We start from the raw sequence: 16,566 nt of genomic DNA, 5'->3' as shown, positions 1-16,566 counted from the left end.
ATATCTATATTGTGCTAGCTTTGTTAATATAGGGAAATAAATTCACTAACTTTGAATAAACTGGTGTGGTTATTCCTGACTGAAAGGTCAGGGTTCGCCGAAATGTATTCTGGATTAATTGTTAAGTGTTATGTTGATCAGGGTATTGCTTATGTTTGTTATTGATTATCGATTACATTAAGTTGGCTGGTCTCGGGTGAAGAGAGTCCCACTTAGCCAAAAGATTCATCGGCCTAAAGAGCGTCCAAATACAGGTAAATTATTAGTACGGAACGCTCTATCAGGGGCAGGGTGCTGTTTGATGGACCTTACTCAGGAGGGCATGGGACATTACATCTGCCATTTTGAGATCCATCAAATTTAGAGATGACAACCGGCCCAGCAGCCATCTCTGTACATAGAAAGGAATCACAATCAGAGTGGTTCCTTTGATTGTACAAAAAGTTTTGTGGACGGCCTCATGTGTTTTGATGACTGTTCACCACCAGTTTTTTTCAAAGTTTTTGTTTTTCAGAAGTAAACTCTGAAAGTGGGAGTTTGTTTTTGAAAAACAAAAAAACTAATTTTACCCCATCTCCAGGGAATTTTCTCTCAGGTTGTGTGTGTGTGTGCTGGGGGGGTCATACTTCTTTTTCTGTGCCACACCACCAGGCTTTCTTGGCAATGATGGACAGAAAATAAAAGACATTAAACCATCCACCAGGGTAGTTTCATGTCCTTCCGCTGACAGCCGGTACTCCATTGGGCTGCCAGTGGAAATTTTCCATTGATGGAGGCAATTGGGGCTCCGTCAGCCGAAAACTTAAGGTCTCCCCATCTGTAAATTAGGTGAGTGGGTCTATGAATTGGTAGACATAGCACCCCATTGCGTTTGTCTGGTATTAAGGTTTTTTAAAGTTTTGGGGTGAATGGAATGAGTTCAGTTGTCGACATCCAAGACTGCATTCTTAGTGGTACAGTTTGTACTACTTATGTACTCCAAACTTAGGAGCCCCGTTAGTACCCCAGCAAGAATGCATGTCCCAACAACGCATGCTGGAACCACGCATGCCTGAACGAGGTCGGAGCAACGACCGCGTTGCTACCACTAATGCCTTTACCACAAATGCCTTAACATTTTTTTGTTGTAAAGGCATTCCTGGAAAAGGCATGCGTTTAATGGCATGCATGGTTCCAGCATGCGACCCCCTGACCGCCCACCCCGCCCCTAAAATTACCGCAAACCCCCATCCCACCCCTAAAACCTAAAACCACCCCAATCCTCACCCCTGCCCCTAAAACTACTGCGACCCCCACCCTCAAAACTTAAAACCACCCCAACCCCCCACCCGCCCCTAAAATTACAGCGACTCCCCACCCTCCCCTAAAACCACCCCAACCCCAACCCCTGCCCCTAAAACCTTAACTATCCTAACCCCCACCGCGCCACAAAAATTACTGCAACCCCACCCCGCCCCTAAAACCACCTCAACCCCCAACCCTGCCCCTAAAATTACCGCAACTCCCACCCCGCCCCTAAAACCTACTCTAACGCAACCCCCACCCCGCCCTAAAAACTAAAACCACCCCTAAAATTACCACAACCCTCTACCCCTCCCCTAAAACCTAAAACCACCCCAACCCCACCTCTAAAACCTAAACTACCCCACCCTGCACCTAAAACTACCATGACCCCCACCCCGCCCCTTGAACCTAAAATTACCCCAACCCCCACCTTCGCCCCTAAAATTACCGCAACCCCCCACCCACCCCTAAAACCTAAAATTACTCCAACCCCGCCCCTAAAATTACTGCGACTCCACTACCCCTAAAACCACCCCACCCCTAAAATTACCGTGACCCACCACCTCGCCCCTAAAACCTAAAACCACCCCAACCCCCACCCCGCCCCTAAAATTACCACAACCCCCAACTCCACCCCTAAAACCTAAAATTACCCCAACCCCTGCAAATTACCCCAACCCCAGCCCCTAAAATTACTGGGACACCCCACCCCGCCCCTAAAACCAAAAACCACCACAACCCCGCCCCTAAAATTACAACTAACACTACCCCAGCCCCACTTACCTGACCGTGTCCTCTCCGATCCAGAGTTTGTTTTCCTCTACCTTAACCACGCATGTTTGTTGTTCCGGACATGCGTGGTTAAGGCAGAGGAAAACAGGGTTGTTGTTCACGAAAGCGTTGTTCCGCTTTCGTGGATAACGACTCTCGTTGTTAAGGAGTCGTGGTTTAGGCTGCTTCCCACAACCTGCAGTTGCATCTTTCTGCTTGAGATTTGCAAGGGCTCACAATGTGTGCATTTCAATTAACACTGCCCATTATGAATTGCAATGTGCATTCGTACATTGCAAATTGGGACACTGCATTTGCTAAATCCGCAAATTTGCTCAGTTGTATCGCACCATAGTTTATAACAGTAATGACTGAAAACATGACAAGTCTATTGGTTAAATGGCAGAAATAGTGTGTTTTCCTGATCCATTCCTAGGTATCACATTTGAGAAATTGTGAATGATATTTCGGTAAATAAGAATTTTCCATCTTTTATCAAAACTTTGGACTAATTCAAGCAGAGTTTAAGAGCCCGGTTTAGAGTTCAGTGAACAGTTTGCTCCATCACAAGCTTGATGGATATCCTGTCTGCTGTATTACAATTGCCATTGGATATAATGCACTTGTAATGCGCTGGAAGGGATATTATCACGTCTGTGACAGAGAACCTGTCTGCCAAACTCTAAATGAGGTCTTAAATTGGGAAAATAGCAAAGATGGAGCTGTCAAATTGGACATAGCCATAAAAATCTCCATATTTCCCAATAAAAAATAAATCTACACTTTTCGAAAAGAAGACACAAGATTGTGATTACACCATTTTCCCAAAACTTATGAGATGCCAACGTTTGTGATTATCAACATATTTCCATTGCAGAGTCCAACTAAGAAAGAAATGCCTGCAATTGAGAGAAACAATAGCATAGTGAGTACTAACATTGGAATCACATATGTCCACAATGACAAGGAGCTAGGCAACATCACCAACAACGAATCCACTCCCTCCTTTTCTATGCAGGGATAAACCTATGCACAGAGGCATGACAGAGCAAACATCATGTGAGAAGGCTGCAATGTTGTACACAAGCAAATCCATTAGGAACACATGCATATGTGACACATGAAGAGGAATGGGACAGCATACGTACAAGGAAGAACACCTCTGTGACACCAAACAGGATTGCATACAGATGTTTATGCTCAACAAGAGCCACCATGAACACAATTTTACTCCTCAATTGGGCACACAACAGAAGAAGAAAGTCATGCCTCATCCTTTGATCACAGAGTAATAAATCTCCTGTATTCATCTTGTTACTACACCACCAGGCCTGGACAGATGATCATGAAGAGATGATTAGCAATTTATAATGATTGCCTTCAAGGTGTGAGGTAAATAATAATGTGTTTAAAACCCAGGTACCAAGCCACATGACTTTTCCATGCAGAGCACAGCAGATGTGACACACATAGAGAGACATTCATAATGTCCCTTTGATTGCATGTGCATAGCCATCAAGAAGCCACAGAAATGTCCCTTGCCTACTTCATCCTTAAGAAATACACCACCTCAGCATGCATTTGATCTCTGATGCTAATTTATCCTTCACTGCATTCTCATAATCCTTCCCCAGGTTCATGTTATGATGCTGCCACCACTGTCCACAGTTGAGTCTCACAAGAATGCAGCAACCAAAATATCAGAATCGCATGCTACTAAAATTCCCCATACACCCATACACCACACAAGCCCTATAGCCGATATACCAACCAAACATGACACCTTTCTAACCCAAGTTGGTGACACTGGTTACCCTCAGAAGACATAGCTGATGATGCCCTGCCTCATGCTTCACAACATGTACATCAACAGCTAGCTTTCTACCAGGGATGAACATAGACAATATATTCCAGAAACAGCAGAAACATCCAATTCTCAAGCACTGAGTGCTTTCTTCTGTGCTCTGTGTCTACCTCTGTTCTGCAACTCCACTGTGCTCGTCAGCTGCTATACACAGAAAGCACAGACACTAGTACATGTGACTTGTGACTGATAAATATACCGTTAAGGACTACACAGGCATCTAGCAGGGGTGGTCCCTTCCTCAGGGCAAAAAGGCGTTGACCCGCTACCCCATGACCCCCCACAAACTTTAGCTTACAATTTGCATGTTGCTGCATGTCTTAATTACATTGCAGGTTGGGTAACTTACAGCTTGAGGGTGGAGAGGGGCTTGATTGACAGAAGGGAGGTCTCTGAGGACTAGAAGTGAAGCAAGCATGTCAGGCTGGTCTGGTGTTGACATGCGTACTTGAGGTTTCTCTAACCTGTGCAATGTTAGGGAGTCGAGGGGATTACAGTCACAGTCCCAAGGTCTGCTTTAGAGCATTTGCTTTGTCTGCTCCTTCCAATCCTGGTGCCGCTTTCACATTGCTTAAAAACATAAACAACATGAGAGCAGCGTCTAAATTGGGGTTGGGTGCTAGGCATCTAATCCATCATCAGTGTGGGGTTGGTACTTTCACTATATGTCCAATCACTGTGTGTTTTTTTTAAGCCATACAGTCATTGGCCAGGTTCTTCTGTGCTGTAACATGACGTTCTCGTTCTCCACTCAATGTGCTACTGTTTTCTACTATTCTCACCGGGGTATACAGCACCATTATAGAGGTTGGACAGAGCCTCTGTCTGTAAAAGGCTTGCCTACGGCCTGAGTAACAAATGCTGCCTGCGTTGCTACTGTAGAATGAAAAATTGCACCGTGGGGTGGGAGCTGTAATGTACAACAAGATGGTAGATCACTGATTAATTATATGCCCCTCTGAGTTCAAAAGCAGCACCCAATCCAGTCATGACTGATTGATGTCACTGTGTATGTAGTTTGCCACCTGGGAGGAAGCTTCTTCTGTCACAGTGGCTCCACCAACAGAGCACTCCCAGGTCAGAGTTGCAGAAGCAGTAATGTTTTGCAAGAGACTGCCATGGAGTGAAGTCGATCTGCTTCCCAAAGAGTCACTGCCACTGTATTAAACAAGCATTTGCAATGCAATGGGTCTCGCGTTTGCTTGAGTTAGAGCTATTAATGTAAATTCTTAACTGGACTTTTCTTGCCAAATGAATTGAAAATGAAAAGTAAAACCATTGACATAAGTGATTCAATTCAAAGCGCCATGGCAGGCATGAGCATGAGCACCAAGGAGAGACACAAAAGGAAAAAGAAGTTCAATCGCAGTCAAACATATCTACAAACGTGTAATTATCCATGTAACAGGGTTGATGGCCAAGGTAGTAACAAAACTGCCCCAACGAGGGACACACATAAATCATTTACCAATGATAACACAGGACTTTTGAAAGGCAAGCTCATGAACAAGAGATAGTGATGAGCGTGTGGTGGGCGTGGTTAAAATTCTACAGAGATTACAACACGTCAGAGCGCTTGCACGCCAACTTAAAAATCACCCTATGACTTAGTATTATGTGTGGTTTGGTGGATTCTTTGAATCTCCACTTTGTAAAGAAAGACACCTATTGGCTTTATGCCCAAGATGTGCCCTTATCAAAAGCTACTTTCTCCTTCTTCCTCCCATAGCCATCTGATGGGGCTTTATCCTTTCTCTGTATACGTAGGTTTTTGGTTTAAAAAACAGATGTGTTGATATTATTCCTGCTGCCGCTTTGCGTACCACAAGGGCAGAATCTGTAATATTAAAGACACCTAGGAAAAGACACAGCTGTATCACAACAGTTCACATTGTGAGACATATGTGCACCTTTCTGTGTTCCACCTCTCAGCTGTACCTTTCTCCTCTTCATCCTATTGATGAATGCTTCTCATGGCTCTTTTGTGATCTCATTTTTCCAACCTTACTAACTTTGCTGACCTTTTGATCTTTCTCTGCATAGGTGCCTTATAGTCACTTATCATGTGTCACAACTTTAGCCAGTCGTCGGTTTTAAGCCAATACCACATTGCATGCCAACATTTGTAGCCCATCCCTGTAATGGAAAGAGAAACACTAGACGTCCCACAGTTCAGAACTAGAAGTCCCACAGTGTAAGCCAGGACTTGGTGACGGTGTCATGTACGACACCTGACAGCTGTGCTCGTCTGACAGCTGCACCTTTGTTGTGGATCCCTTGTGCAAGGTGCACCTCCGCAAGTGTATTATCTGCGTCTCTGACATGCCTCTCCAACTCATTGCCCTGCCTCTTACCTCCTTGCAGGCATTTTGCCTATGCTTTTTTCCAGGGCATTTTCACTCCATCAAGATGAGCATGTACTGTGGGTCCTGCTCGTGTACCTCATGATCCCGGGCCACTTCCCTTTCTTTAAGCTTGTTTCCTCTCCAATCAAGTAAACAATCATACTTGAGCATGTGGCCAGGACAAAACCGGCAGCATCGTGGGAGGGGATGCAGCCCTGGAAGCCATGGCATAAGATGGCCTAGCAATAAGGCTGAGTATTAGCCAAAAAATGAATCCTGTGCAGCAGTGAGGACGTTCCTGCTGCTCAGAGCCGCTTCCCAATCGCCCCTCGATGATGCTGCACACATCGCCTTTACTGCTGTTTGTTTGAAGGACAGGACTTACAGATGGGATGAAAGAGAGGCCTGGACTGGCCTCTTATTCCACAGGACATTTCCCCACTGGGCTGAAGCCTTTGGAGGGCGATTTTGAAAGCCCATGGCCGCTCCCGGTGCTTCTTTCACGGCCCCGGTTTAATTGCAGCAAGCATATGGAGGCTTCAAGAGAAAGGGAGGGAGGGAAAACACAGAGGAAAAGCAAGCAGAGAGGGGAAGAGAGAGAACAGCATGAGGGAGAGAAAGACTGGATGGATGGATGGGGGAAGAGAGAGAACAGCATGAGGGAGAGAAAGAGAGAGAGAGAAAGAGAGAGAGAGAGAGAGAGACTGGTTTGAGCATTTTTGCCAGAGTCAGAGAGAGACTGGTTTGAGCATTTTTGCCAGAGACTGGTTTGAGCATTTTTGCCAGGGCTGCTGTTAGTTCTCGAGTCCTGCACTGGTGAGTGATACAAGGACTGACAAGCGCCAGCTACTGCGTTTTTCTGTTGCCACTCAAGGCTGGGACAGACATGAGTAACAGCTTGGAACCAACAGTTCCTGCTACATGAAGCGATGTTGAAATCAAGTGACATTGCCAAAGACTTGCATAGTAGATGCAGCCACCTGTGACTTGTGAAAGTGCCAGTTGGGTCAGGTGCCCAGTATATTATCGGTATAGATACTGCTCTGCTTGTTGTTAAGCAGCCACAGGTCATCCCAGGCCTGAGCAGTACCCTCTTTTACAGGCTTTCATTAGTTAACCGGAATCTGCATTCCCTGCAGGAGAGTCAGAGTCAGGGTTTACTGCCTGCACTAAAGACAATAAAACCTGTGATTCCAGGCTGTGTCATATCTTTGACATGGGTGACTCTAGGATGTGGCAACCTGGTCAAAGGGTGTCATGAATGAGAAACTCTCCTCTTACACCCCCGCCCAATAGGACGGCCCCCTTGTCTCCAAATCGAAATGAGTCTTGGGGCAGGTCAGGATTCTCCCAGACTCTCCCATTCTCCAACATGAATCTCTGTTACAGTGGCAAAGTTCCTGCTTCCTATGACTAACAAGCACTGGCAATGTCACTAGGTCTAGCTTTAATGTGCTTCACCTTACTTGGGAAACGTTGGCACGCCTCTCCCCGGCTCTTACACAGACCCACTTCTCACCTTATAATCAAAGGCACACCACTCACCCTGCATTCACATGGGCCCACCTCTTATCCTGCCCTTATACAGACCCACTGCTCACCCTACAATCACACAGGCACACCACTCACCCTGCATTCACATGGGCCCACCTCTTATCCTGCCCTTATACAGACCCACTGCTCACCCTACAATCACACAGGGGACACCACTTACTCTGCATTCACATGGGCCCACCTCTTATACTGCCCTTATACAGACCCACTGCTCACCCTTCAATCACACAGGGCACACCACTCACTCTGCATTCACATACACCTCTCACCCAGCACTAACAGACAGCATGCACTGCACTTACACACCTCTCCCTGCACTCTTACACCACACACTCTGCACTCACTCATTGCTTACCCGGCACTCACCCATCAGTCACCCAGCATCTACCCACCTCTCACCCAGACACTGCTCACCCTGCACACACACACTCTGCTCCCCTTGAACACACACCCCTCACCCTCTCTTCACACACTACTCACTCTGCACTCGAAACGCTCAGGGTACACGCTCACATCACTCAATGTGCGCACACACACTGCTTGCAAACCACTAAAGACACCACTCGACTTGCACTCAAAACGCTTACTCTGCACTATTCACAAACCTCACACTGCTCTGACACACCACTAACACCATTTACGCTGACCTCTCATCCTGTACTCACAACCACCCACTGCGCACACACACTCTGCACTGACACTGCTCATCCAGCACTCACACATCTTACCTAGGACTCACACATCTCTCACGCTGCACTCACACCACTCACCCTCCACCACACTGCCTACATACACACACCATGTCCCTTCGCTCATACACCTCTCATTCAGCAGACTCACCTTACACTCAGACTTCCCCCACACGGCACTCACCCAGCTCCATCGGCACTCAGACACTGCTCATGCTGCATGTTCACCCTGCACTCAGGCAGCACTCACTCACCCTGCAGAGACAGTACCTACCCTGCACTCTGACACTGCTCATGCTGCACTGAGATACCGCTCACCCCAGTGCTTTAAATGGGCCGGTACTGTCCGGTACGCAGTACCGACACTTTTTCATTTTTAGAGGGAGAGTACCTGCACTTCTCAAGAGAAGCGTAATACTTTGAATTGGAGAGTACTGGCACTTCTCAGAAATAAGCAGGTACTGTGGACCAGAGTACCTGCACTTCTATTTTTCCATTTCAGGCACTGGCTCTCCCTACATTCAACCACCCTTCACGCACCACTCATACACCTCTCACCCACTCTCCATCGCTGCTCACACTGCATTCACCCACTGTTCACACTGCACTTATACGCTGTGTAGGTTCTGACATGCCACCCTTGTGCCTCGCCTGCTCTCCCAGCCCTGCTTATTTTCTTCCCAGATGGTGCAAGCTGCTTGCCCACCTCCACTTGTGTGCATGCACATGGAAAACAGGACTATCTCTGCTGCTGTGTCCGACACTTTGGCGAGGCTCGAGGACACACGATCGGCCTCTGCTTACTTCTGGCGGGTCATTGCCTGTGATGGTTTTAAGGGATGTGGGCTGCTTTGTCACTTCCAGGTTGTACAGAGAACCTTACCTGCTCCTCTACCCTCCAGGGGCAGTGGAGCGCCGATCCCCCTTGTGCGCATAGGGACAGTAGGAAATTGCTGCACACTACTTCTGCCCCACGCCTCACTCTTTCATAGAGGTTGAGGGACGTGCTCTACACGGTTTCTCATTACGGTTCTTTGTGGTGGTTGCAAGGGGTCAAGCTGTCTTGGGTACAGGCTGGTCAGATGGCTTTAGGGTTTCCTCAACCCACCAATAAGGGGCATTCTACTCTCACTTGTTGGTCTTAAATGACTGGTCTGACGGCCTTTTGTATTGGGACTATGGACAGAGACCGGCTTGCGTTCCTGAACCTATCCAGACTACAGAAAGCAGCCGTGCTGATCCCACCCAGCCCCTACAGCCTTAGCTGTCTCTTCTCCTGATACCTGCCCTCTCTCTGTGAAGTGTGAGGCAACCACTGACAAGCCGAGGCCTCGCGCTCAAGCAAGGCTTGAGGGCTGGAAATGTGCCCACCCACCGGTGCAGTGGCCCTGTAAATAACGTCAGGCACTCAATCTTGGAGAGCATCAGCAGGAGACATCAGTGCACTCCCTCTCCCTTGTCTTTATTAACCCCTGAGGCTGCACCCGGCGTCAGGATTTGTGTGTTGAAGGATGTTCTAATATAATGCAAAACAGTACAAGTTTACGCCCTTTGAGCCAAATGATTTTTGATATAATGAATGCTAGTACCAGTCTCTGCCCAGCGCCAGCTGCACGACTATGAGGCAGCCGGATAGGAAAAGTAGGAGAATACCCAGGGATTTCACAAGAAACGAGTTAGAACTATTAGCCTTGTACATTTCTAACTGGACTTTTCTTGCCACACAACCTGAAAATAAAAAGTAAAACAGTTGACATAAGTTGTTTCAAAGATCCGCCGTGAGCGTGAGGGAGAGAGACCAAAGGAAAAACAAGTTCGCTTGCATTCAAAGTTATTGGCAAAAGTGCAATTATCCATGTAACAGGGTCGATGGCCAAGGCGTAACAAAACCGCTTAAAGGAGGGACAAACGTAATGCAGTTACCAATGAAAACATAGGGTTTTTGAAAAGCAAGCCCATGAACGAGTGATAGTGATGGGTGTGCGGTGGCCTGGTTGAAAGCCCAGATAGATACCAACACGTCGGAAAAGCAGCATTTGCGCTGCTATGCTCGACCTAAAAAGTGCTTCTGGGGCGGTTTGGCGCCTGCTGCGTTATTGCTGTTTAGTCAAAAAGTTACATGCCTTTAAATAGTAGCAGAAAGGCTAGATTTTAAATTAATAGCTACCCGAAGTGGCCTCAAAGCCCCAGCTCACTCCCAGGCAAGTTTTCCTATCTTCTCTTTTCAGCTCTGAAACCCTTGCATGAGAACGTGTTTAATGTGGCTTTCTGCAACCTGCCCGGTCGTTCTCTGTGAGCACACGCTCTCCCTCCCTCCTCTGTGTGACTTTGGCCACTGATGGAATATTGCACCAGCATAACAGTGGTCTTACACTGCCTTGTTGTGCTCACTGTATTGAGATCCGCGCTTTAGAAATGATTGATTAAGCGCCCCAATTGCGTGCGTTGCCTGTCACTGCGTTTGAAAGCACTATGTAGACTGTGCTGCGACTAGACTTTCTTAGAATTAATTTATGCCTTTTCAGATTCATGTCAGTGTTCAAATGTGTATACATTTACCACTCCTCATAACACGTGCTCTTCTCTGGAAAAAGCTGAAGGGCGACAGTGCCAAGTCTGGGATAACATAGTTCTTGGTGTGAAGTTATAGTGGACTTTCATAACAGACGCATTCCAGACCTCCAGGCCGCATCTCTGTGTAAAAGAGCTCTGGCGGATTGCAGATTCTTTCCGAATTACAGTCGATTTTATGGGTAGCTGCCTGCTGAGCAGATTGTGGGTGATATCTTAAAGTATAACAGTTCTGGAGGGTGCAGTCAAAGTAAAAGAAAGCAGGAAGTGGTAAAATTAATCTGTGGACTAGGCAAGAATAATGTAGCTCAGTGGACGAGAGTATCTGTGCAAAGAATTGTGTGCAGTGCATAGCTTGGAATGCCACTGTAAGCACACCTGGTCCTTAGTAAGTAAACTTACAAGGGGACGAGTACAGTATAGGTCGATGAACCTTTTGATTCACATGGAGTATCCTAGCTACGGTGTAACCAATGTTCATCAATAATCAATACACAACCCAATAACCATTAACCAAATCATTAATCAGTAGTTATTAACGTCAACATTTATGAATAACCACAACTCGATATACGTTTTAGCAATTTTTATTTACTATTGGTTACAATACTAAATCATGAAGTTAATTCAAACTTTATTCAAATCAAAACCAAGATTAATTCATTAGTGACCACCAATAACATAATCAAATCAGCACTTGAGAAAACATGCGTTCTAATGCTTCAACATAAGCCAATAATAATGAATATGTCAACATGAGTAGTTAAGCAAATCAGTCCGTCAATCATTTGTACCCATTTATGTCAACATCTCCAAATAGGAACCCTACCTAACCCAGATTAGCATTAGCATGTGGGAATTCAAGCGAAAACAATTTAGAACATGAATTTGGAAAAAGATCTAGTTTAAGAAAAACTTATGAAACAGCACAGTTGGTACCTAGAAAGAAAGGCACAAAAGTTAAATTCAGTCACATTGTCATGGCTACCTATCCACGGTATGGATCAGCAACAAAGTCAGTCTTTGTCTTCAGGTCATCAATCGATCAGCATCACATCAGGCTCTCAAGAGTTAGAGCCCAATGATAGAATCTCGAGTATCTCTCTCTGGACATATGCACCTAACATACCTTCATCGGTTCTGAACTTCTCCCCCTTTGTCACGGCATTATATCAAAGTTGCCCAAACTATCCCCCAATTCCTAATTGGTCAATTAGTCACCAATTATGACTTTAACCAATAATTTCAGTTCTTCAAATCTATGAATTCTAGTATTACACAGTTCTCAAGGTGTTGATTGGTTCACTGTTCAATGTCCGCATCAACCGGCTTGTCAGGTATCAAAAATGTTGCATCTTCTTCTCCAGTCATTGTCTCCATTGTTCGAGTCCTGGGAAAGTACATCTCATCTGCTTTACACAGTCCTTGTTACATTTATGATTCCATCATCTCGTGACCGACGGTTCATGCATAGTATTTTGCTGAGCAGATTTTATTAAACAATAAGCAGTTCAGGGTCAGTTCAGCACATTAGCTTTTCTACATCACTCTAGTAATTCAGCTTCCGCACGAGGCCTGGCAAAACTATGCCACAACTTTGGCTAAGTTAACTCTACAATATAATGCAAAACACACATTATATATCTCAATATGAAATAATACTACATTGTTTTAATACATATTGTATATTTCATACATGTTATTCATTTTATTAGTATATTCGTGAATCTTGGTGACCACTCTCAGAGGGCTCATTTTCAAACGTGCACATTAATACTCTACATTAATTATTTTCTATATATTATTATTATTATTCAAAATGCATAAGGACATTAATATCTCAAATTAACATATTTGCTTCAACAGTCCCTCCTCTGATGAATAAATAGGTCATCACACTTCCTTTATCATCAACAATTTCACATCTCTATTTCCTCAACATTTTGCCTTCTTCTCAAATCTTCCCTATAAATTCTTTCCCTGTTTCGTTCTTTCCTCCTCTGATTATTTTTAGACCTTTTCAATTTAGTATTTTGACAAAATTTACATGAACCCCATAATCCTAATATGCAAGCAATCACAATTAATATTCCCTGTATGATTTTTAATAATACCCCATTCCAAATGTTACTAAGCCAATTTCCCAATGAAGCTAATCCCTTTCCAACCTTTCCCCAAACGCCTGGTTCCTTCAATTCCTTCAAATCCTTACTTGAGTTAGTCAGGTTAGTGAGTAAGGGCCGGATGTAAGTAGATTCTGAATTGTGACTCTCAAATTGCGAGTCAGAGAGACTCGCAATTTGCGAGTCACAATTCAGAATGTAGGATGGTGTTCCTGGCACCATCTGCAAATTTCAAGGGGGTCTCAAAGGCCCACCTCATTAATATTAATGAGATGGGTCGCAATTTGCGCCCCCCTTGAGACTTGCGGCACTCACAGGGATGGTGGCCTGCTGGAGACAGCAGACCACCATGTCTGTGACTGCTTTTAAATAAAGCAGTTTTTTTTTTGTAATGCAGCCCATTTTCCTTAAAGGAAAACGAGATGCATTACAAAACAAAAAAATGAAACGTTTTCGTTTTATTTTTTCAGAGCAAGCAGTGGTCCATAGGACCACTGTCTGCTCTGAAAAAAACTTTTCAATGCCATTCACAAAGGGGAAGTGGTCCCATGGGGACCCCTTCCCTTTTGCGAATGGGTTGGCACCCATTTGAAATGGGTGCTAACTGTGATTGCTTTGCGACCGCGTTCGCAGTCACAAAGCAATCTGGCATTGCACTGCGACTCGCAGTTAGGAAGGGGACTCCCCTTCCTAACTGCAACTCGCAAACCCGTTTTGCGATTCGTTAACCAGGTTATCGAATAGCAAGAGGGGTTTTGTGCATTGCCAAGTGCAGTTTGCATGTCGCAAACAGCGAAATTCGCTGGTTGTGACGTGCAAACTGTGTGCTACATCTGGCCCTAAGTCTCTTATCTCTTTACTATTGTTAGGAAAATACGAGCAGCAATGCCCAGAGTAAATCATTTTACAGACCCCACCGTCCTTCTCTAGAAGGATGTCTAAAGCAAGCCGATTCTGAAGCATCATAGCTCTATCCGCAGCTAATTCTGTATCCATCAGGAGTATTGCCCCTGTCAAATTTGTCAGCATGTTGTCCACAATAGTAGACATCTTTCGTATCTTGTGTGAGTTCAGGATGACTCTCAGTGAAGGAATCACCGCACCAAATATATCTCCCACAATTGCAGAAGAGGATTCCCACCTCTGTTGCTTATGATGTAATTCAGTCAATTTCAGAAACTTCTTTAAGTCATCTATCTGATAAACCTTTGGGAAAACTACCCCCAAATAACATGTCCCATACCATCCCTTTGGAAGATGGTAATAAGCATTAAGTCCACAAATATAATAGATACCAGGAATCACAGGGTCCTGACCATTCAACATAAAAGTCCATTTACTCTGGAACAAAAACACATGCTTACATTCACTCATTCCCACAAATAAGGTGTTAGTGCGTGATTTTGGCCTATACATACAAAGCTTCCCTACATGTAATGCATCTAAAGCTAATTTCCCTTGCGTCTTAACTGCAGTGTAAGCATAATCATTCTTGTATGTCCTTTTCTCTAAACCTTTTTCTAATTTCTCCTTTAGTGCTTTTCTCCTGTCATCAGTATGCTCTATAAAGCTTTTCTCAAAAGGTGTAAGTAAGCATGTGAGATTGTTTCTATGCGCATAAGCAGTACCAAATGTTAGTGTAGGCTCAAAGAATCCTCTAACCAATACTATGTCATGATCCTTAACTACTCTACTCAGATACCTAATAATAGGAACAAACGAAAACACCAAATTGTAGTTAGAATAAAAATATTGTATATACTCTTGATTATAGAACCTTGTTAGTAGCAAACTACAGCTTATTCCATAGGTTAATGGAAGGCTTTGGTACGTAACTCCTTCCTCTACTGACAAAGGAATTTACGTACACACAAGACAATTCCTTGCATACATCGTCTCAACATATTCACTCAACAAGCGATAGAAGACATTAGAAGAAAGCTCTCCTTGAGCATTAGTATAGTCATGCAAATACTTCTCATCTAACTTAAATCTCTCTAAAGCCATTAGTGTAGTAGTCTCAGGAGCAGAAGTAAGATTGGCTCCTTTCACATCAAGAACAGACATTCCCACAATCACTACTATACACAAAATCCCACACATGATCACCAATCCAATACTCTTTTACTGCGCCTAGCATCCCTAACTTGATGATTTAACTTAGCCATGATCTGTAAATAATCAGAAAACAAAGCAACTCTTATATAAAGTCAGTAAAAATCAAAAATAAGGGAAACATTATTTTCTCACAGTTCAGTTTCACATCCAGGAACCCTTTTCCTTTGTCAAAATCAATTAGCAGCTTGTCCCATTCAGGTTCTTATGTCAATCAGGTTATCAATGTCTCTTCCGGTTTATTTTCAACAGTCTCTTTAAGGTATTTCAGACTGGTTCAACAATTCAGCTTCTTGTTCACCTTCAGGTTACATCAAAATACTAACTCAAAGCCTCTCTATCAAAACAAAAGGACATAAACTCGTGTTGCCATTCATTAGTAGTTGCATACGCCCATTCAGGACCTGCGTAACGCCGACTTGCTACTCTCTTTCATTTCAACTTTCGATCACCACTTATTTCTCCTTCACTTAATTCTTCTTTTCTCGTGGTATCTGCGTTTTCCTCTATTGTTTCATTTATGACCACTTCCTTTCTTTTTTCCATTTGCGGTTCAGGCCAACTGTCTCCTTTTCTCAATCCTTCTGTTAATATTCTTCTCAAGATTGGACTCTTCTCCTTCTCTTTCTCTATGGTGTTTTCTTTTAATGGACCTGCAACAGGCTCAGGAGGAGTCGGATCACCTTGACTTTGATCCATCTCAACTCCCTCTCCGCTTTGGTCTGGCACTTGCTCTGTCTGCTTCTCAGCACCGTTTGCTTCTGGGAGAACACCTGCTGAGCTAGGCTCTCCTGCTGTATCCGTGGAGATTGATTCTTCCGCACCCTCCTGTAATTCTCCACTTTCATCTCTTACAGGGGTCATAGAACCATCTTCCACAAGCTCTTGTTCAATTTCAGGCTCTCTTGGTTCTTTTTCTGGTTCAGGTTTGACAACCTGGTTCACTGTTGTTGGTGCTCTCAACAACACTTCTTCATGATCCAGTGGACATGCCACTTTCTTCGTATGACTCGTGTGAAGCCAGTTCGGAAGTCCTGCACACTTCACAACTCTCGTAGTTGTGAAGACCACCTGGAAAGGCCCTCTCCAGCGTGGCTCTAAACACGTCTTGAGAACATGTTTTCAGACAACGAACAAGGCGCCAGCTCTCAGATTGTGCCCTGGATCATAGATGAGTGGCAGGGTAGTGGCCTGCACCTGCTGAGAGAAAGAGCAAACTACATCAGCCAGACCCTTGCAGTAGTCCAACA

Source organism: Pleurodeles waltl, chromosome 1_1 (assembly GCF_031143425.1).
Source record: "Pleurodeles waltl isolate 20211129_DDA chromosome 1_1, aPleWal1.hap1.20221129, whole genome shotgun sequence".
NCBI classification, from domain to species: domain Eukaryota; kingdom Metazoa; phylum Chordata; class Amphibia; order Caudata; family Salamandridae; genus Pleurodeles; species Pleurodeles waltl.
The sequence above is the reverse complement of the archived record's forward strand: the minus strand, read 5'-3'. Positions refer to the sequence as shown.